Raw genomic sequence first — 6000 nt, 5'->3', positions numbered from 1 at the left:
GGACGTTAATTAAGTCCTATTTTTTCGGTCTTGAATTTCCTCATCTTCAAGAAGTACTTTTTATCTCTTCAACGCTACGCAGCGTCCTTCTGTTCAACCCAACCTCGCCGGGAAACTGAAAAACTGTTGCACGAATGAACACCATCCTCCCCACCATTAGCTCACACACAACGAGAACGAAACCCGAAACCGGGCGATCCCTCCCGGCAATAAGGGGAAGGATCTAATGCAATGGCTCCATCGTCGAAGCAGTGCAACGAGCGCACTGCTTCCCCAGGTTCAGGAGAGCGAACGTTTAATCCTCGCGCAACGAGATCACAACCGTTCGCACGGAGCGTTCAGTTTTGATAAAGACATCGAACCGTGCGGTGCTCAGCTCGTTCGAAAAGGATCGGAACATAGCGCTGTGTGTTCCACTGTGTAAGTGTGGCTGTGCTTGAGGGTATGGGGAAGCCAATTTTTTTTTTTGCTTACCTGGTGGGCATGTATGAAAGGAGTAAAGTGTAGCAAAAAAAATGGATAAAACGGAGCAATTGGGAATAACTTATTATGGAAGAGAGCATGCATAAAAGGAGTGAAATGTAAATGCATTAAAGTTAAAGTGTTTCCCAGTGCTGTGTAACGGGGCAGGAAGGTGCTAAAGGTTTCAATGGTTCCAGCAGACCGAAGCGCAGTGTGCTTTAAGAGTGATTAATAACGAATGCTCACGGGAATGATATTAGAAGATAGACGACCCGTGGCATTAAATCTCGATGGGGCAGGAAATTTTCCATCGTTCGGAATTTTTCCCACCCCATCGCGCCCCTTTGCTAGAGGATAAGCAGTTTCGAAACAATTCATCGCAATATCTTTCCGCCAAAGTACACATTTTCATAGAACCGGGGCTTGGGCGAAATAAGGAAACAAAAACAAAAAATACATGAGGGCAAAGTCAAATACCTGTGTCAACGAGTTTGATGAAGAATAAAAGGACCTTCCAAAATCATGTTATCGATTTTAGTGGTGCAAACGGTGCTAGAGGTGAAAATTCTTCCCTTATCATTTTCCTCTCATTGCGCTAGAAACAGTGCCCGAGAGCGGAGGCAAGATGAAAAACAAAGTTGAAACCATCATTCATCATTAATCAGCACAATTGTTTGACCATTTTGTGTCACACCTGGTCCTGGTTCGTCCTCCTGGTTCACCGTGTCTGGTGCGAGTGCGGTGAATGGTCGAACCTTTACAAAAAAAAAAAAAAAGACGGAAAGCAAAAGACGCGACCAAGGCAACATTTTCTCGTGAAGGCTTAGTGATTGGTTCCTCGTTCCCTGTTTCTTCGTTCTTGGAATCGATCATAGCACTTTTTGGTCGAATTCGGCCCCACTTACCTCGTTCGATGGAAAACTGCAGGTGGTCCCGGGTTTGAACAACCGCTTGTCGCATGCAGCCAGTGAAGCGACAGATGATTTCTCTCTCTCTCTCTCTCTCTCTCTTTCCATCTCTCTCTCTTTTCACTTTTTCCCACCGTTTGCCAACACCATCGAAACCGCTTGCCATTAAACATTTATTCCAAAGAACATGTGTGTGTATATGTGTGTGTGTGTGTGTGTGTGTGTGTGTGTGTGTGTGTGTGTGTGTGTGTGTGTTTGTGTGTGTGTGTGTGTGTGTGTGTGTGTGTGTGTGTGTGTGTGTGTGTGTGTGTGTGTGTGTGTGTGTGTGTGTGTGTGTGTGTGTGTGTGTGTGTGTGTGTGTGTGTGTGTGTGTGTGTGTGTGTGTGTATCGGTGTTGTTATAAGGTACTGCGTACAGAAAGTATCTTTTTTATGAATTTTCAGTTAATTAAGCTACAAAAAAACGCACAGTAAACGAAGCACAAAAACCAACCACAACAACAAAAAAAAGACATCAGAAAACCTTTTGCTCTTCTGCGATCATCCTTTCATCGTCGCCTGCTATTTGCTGCCGAGCGCCGCATCCAAGTGACAACCATTAAAATTGGATGATAATTAGCTAATTATCGTTTTTTTCCTTCTTCCCGCCGTGTCTCGCAGTCGTCGTCTTGCGGTTTCACGCTGCGAGTAAGTGAGTGAGAGTGTATACGCGTGTGTGTGTGTGCGCGCGTGTGTGTGTGTATCTGAGAGGGTATCAGTGTGGTTTTACGTCGGTGATTTGTGGTTTCTATAGAGCTTTGCCCTCCGCCGTTACGCACGACTCTAAACAACGCCGGACGGTGTAAGTTTTATTCGCGCTCGCGCTCGTTTTTTTCACGATCGAAAGGCTGTGCAGCGGTGTTGCGGTGTGCGACGAACGTATATCCAGTGCAAATAGAAAGGCAAGGAGAGGAGGGAATCGGATTCTGCTGCCTGTGCCGCAAGCATTCCAGAATAGTTTCCGAATACTTCCGCTCAACATCAAAGCGCAGAACTTCGGTTGCGGATCGAATCGTCCTCGGAGCCGTACAAAAACGGAATGGAAAAAGTTAATTACGTACTGTAATTAATTTCACACCGGGAAGGCCAGCACTGGTAGTGAGCGCACATTTATAAAAAAGGTAACATAAAATGTCCGTGCTTAAGGTTGAAATGTCGTACTAGTTGAGAGGAAGTTTTTTTTTTCTTCTACTCAATATGACTGAAAATAGCACCACAGTTGTGTTACGCTTCGATGCTTTCGTATCATTTTGCAGATTAATTTCGGCTCAAATAAATCTTGTGCAACGATGTTTCTGCTTCGAGTAATAATCTCTCTTTTGCTTATCCGTCTACTGCGTCCCACTTACCAATGTCAGCAAACATCGATTTTCATACTTTTAAGCTAAGCGGAAGTGAAACTTTCGCGATTCATCCGGTATGCCTTAATGTTGATAAAACATCCGGTTTCTTAATGTCTCTCTCTCACACACCCACACTGTTAGTGTAAGAACACACTGTTAGAGGGAAGAGGATGCGGAAAAGTGTGCTTCCGAAACAGTACAGTTCATTTTCTTCCCTTTCCCTGGCTAGCCTTTCTTACCCATTCATCTCCGCCACTCAGGTGCAGGTGAGAACGCCAACGCCATCCTTACCAACCTCCTTCACCCTGATTGCCTGCTGAACTTGCGCCCTTTTTTCCTCCCCACTCCCGGCGTAGCGGTGCCACAGACAATGGTCGGATGGAATTATGAAATTTTAATTAAATTTTAATGAAACAACCATGCCCACCCCGTTTTTATTCCCTCCAAACGCACCCAAATACACACCCGTCCCCTTTCTGCAAAGGGGAAGTAGTTGGCCAAATGTAGTAGTCGTGGTGGGTTTTGTGGTTCGCTATACAAACATTACGCCTTTCGGTCCTGTGTCTTGAGCCACCTCTCTTTCACTCTCTTTGATTACTCTAGCGTCGGGGCGTTGTGACGCAGTGCGTTTGCTATTGGAGTTTGGGCTGTCTTGGATTTGATGGACGGTAATAAAAACGCGCGATGGTCCTACCAAGCGCTTGCACGGACAGTACGCATCGCTAATGGGTGGATTAGTGAATGGACGAGGGCATCCCCAGCGCCCCAGTTTGTTGACTTTTCGTTAAGTTTTACTGAGACGTGCAGTATTGAAGGGACCTGACGTGTATACTAAACGTTAAATTAGATTGATTTCAACAACAGTTGAGACAGGGTGCAAACGGAACAAAAGCGCTTTAATATCTTCCAATTTGATTTAATTTATTTTGTAAGTTAAATATTTCTCACAACTTTAATTAACTTATGATGATTCATAACCCTTTAGTGGATTTGTTGTCCATAATGACAAAGAAGACATAGGGGAAAGCGGGCATGGGAAATGGGCATTTTAAGCAGTTTACTGAATATTTCTTAGAATATTCGACAAAACACAAATATTCTTACATTATTATATGTCTCTACCATTTATCTGTGGATTAAAATTGCAACATAACTAGAAAATAACGTAGACCTATGAAAAAAAACTTAATCAAAGTTAATGTTTTACGAGATGCTATTTTTACACGCGGAGCAAAATAGGCATAGCCCTGAGCCGAAATGGACATATGTAAACGCAAGTTTCGTAAAATGTATTCTCTTCCTATATTTTGCTTTGCTATTCAAGAAAGTCCTTCACAATTTTCAAAAATATATTATTAAAACTAAAACACTGTTTACACGTTTCAATCGACGAAATCGAATCTTTTGAAGCTGTGCCTTAACCTTGCATTTTTTTTGTGAACAAATACAACACCATAGCCTCACCAAGCGCCATATGTCAAATGCATCTGCTTATTTTGTCCCACATGAAGCATTGACGTTTGACGTTTAACGTAAAAGTCGCTTTCGCATATCGCTCAGTATCTTTTCTTGAAAATCGCGCTGTTTATCTCACTATTTTTCGGTTTCTGTATAATCACAGTATTTTAGAACACCGTTCGTATTTCGTGCAATAGTGCGTTTATCTCTGTGACCCAAAAACTCGCGCATATTTCGCATTTCGGATCGCGTCTGAGTTCACGCGTCCTGACCGCCATCGCTCTTGTTGCTGCAACGACAACCTGTACCGTTTCCCGTAGAATGGCCCGTATTTGCAACGCCTGCACTATGGAAATTGCGGAGGCATCTATCAGCTGCTGCCTGTGCGACTCCCCATTTCATCAGCGCTGCACTTCGGTTCCCGCTGATCTGTTCCTGCGCATTTCGGAATATAAACAATTACACTGGTGCTGTATTGGCTGCAACAACGTCTTCATGAATCCGCGCACCAAGTTCGTAAAAGACGCAGCCATGCAATCTGGGTTCCAGGCGGCAATAACGACAGTAGCCGAAAGCATCAAGACCGTTATGGAGCCATTGACTAACGAAATTAAAACTGGGTTTGCACGGATGAGCCAACTTGACCTAAAAACTCCACGTAGCAGTCACCCTCCCGCAAAAATTCGTCGCATAAATCCATCCAAACGTTTGTTTTCCGATGTCATTAAGGACAATCACGCATTGTTTACATTCGGTGCTACGAGCAATCAAAGAAATAGCCAAAACAACAATACGAAGCGAACTGACGATGTTCAACGCAAAACTCATGCACCACCTGTGATAACTGGCACAAAAAAGGATATAGCAGCATTTCCAATCAAAATAGTACCCGCTCATTCCGCGGTGCAAAAATGCGCGTTGTATATTTCCCGGCTCTCTCCCGATACAACCAGTGACCAAATTGTACAAATGGTCAAACAAGCTTTATCCATTGACGATGCTACAGCATACTGTCTTATTCGCCAGGGTACAAATACGGCTACACTCTCATTCCTGTCGTTCAAAGTGTTAGTGCCTTTATCACTACGTGACAAGGCTCTTTCCCCTGACACCTGGCCTCTTGGCCTATCAGTACGTGAATTCATTGACTACCGAACTCAACAGCCGAGTGCAAATTTTCGTATACAACCGCCAATGGGTCTCTCCACCCCTACAACTTTGCCTACGGTGCTAAATATTCGGTCACCGCCACTGCTGGATCACACAATTTTATCGGCACACACTCCACGCACATCACCAACACCGCAAACCCACTAATATTCACCGGTATTCAGTCCACGCACATCGCGCACACTTACAATCACACAAATCATCCTGACACGTCTCAAGAAACGAAGAACACCGGCGCTGAAACAACGTTAGTAAATAATAATTGCACTTACCAGACGATTGTTTTTCCTACAACAAACAATATTTTTTCGACTGAGGCAGTGCTTGACGAAAGGCGCACGCAACTTAATGATCGTGAAACCAAAACAAACCATCGCCAAAGAACGGACACTACACTCACACAATCGCACGGCTATCATGTCAATCCTACAGGGGTCGCCTGCCGTAATAATACTGACGAATTATTGTTCCTGTACCAAAACGTTAGAGGATTGAAATCTAAATGCAATCAAGTATTTGACTATGTTTCTACAACCCACTATGACGTTATTATCCTGACTGAAACATGGTTGGATTCAACGATTGATTCCTCGGAATTGTTCCCGGATAATTATACAGTGT

At 43.9% G+C, this 6000-nt stretch overlaps 1 protein-coding gene across 13 annotated transcripts in view; it reads left to right on the top strand.

The window, feature by feature from the left end:
• Positions 1–344: 344 nt before the first annotated feature.
• LOC1274912 (SCY1-like protein 2) overlaps positions 345–6000 on the top strand; it is a 110622-nt gene continuing 104966 nt past the window's right edge. For 6 of the 13 annotated variants that reach the window (XM_061644952.1, XM_061644951.1, XM_061644958.1 and 3 more), the window contains exon 1: positions 347–420. The gene's annotated coding sequence lies outside the window, so the exon portion shown is untranslated. Of the gene's footprint in view, positions 421–6000 lie in introns of all 13 variants that reach the window. The other 7 variants (XR_009764848.1, XR_009764849.1, XM_061644956.1 and 4 more) reach the window with 2 other exon arrangements.

This window comes from Anopheles gambiae, chromosome 2 (assembly GCF_943734735.2).
Source record: "Anopheles gambiae chromosome 2, idAnoGambNW_F1_1, whole genome shotgun sequence".
In the NCBI taxonomy this organism is placed as follows: domain Eukaryota; kingdom Metazoa; phylum Arthropoda; class Insecta; order Diptera; family Culicidae; genus Anopheles; species Anopheles gambiae.
Note: the sequence above shows the minus strand (reverse complement) of the source record. Positions and strands in the feature narration are given on the sequence as shown.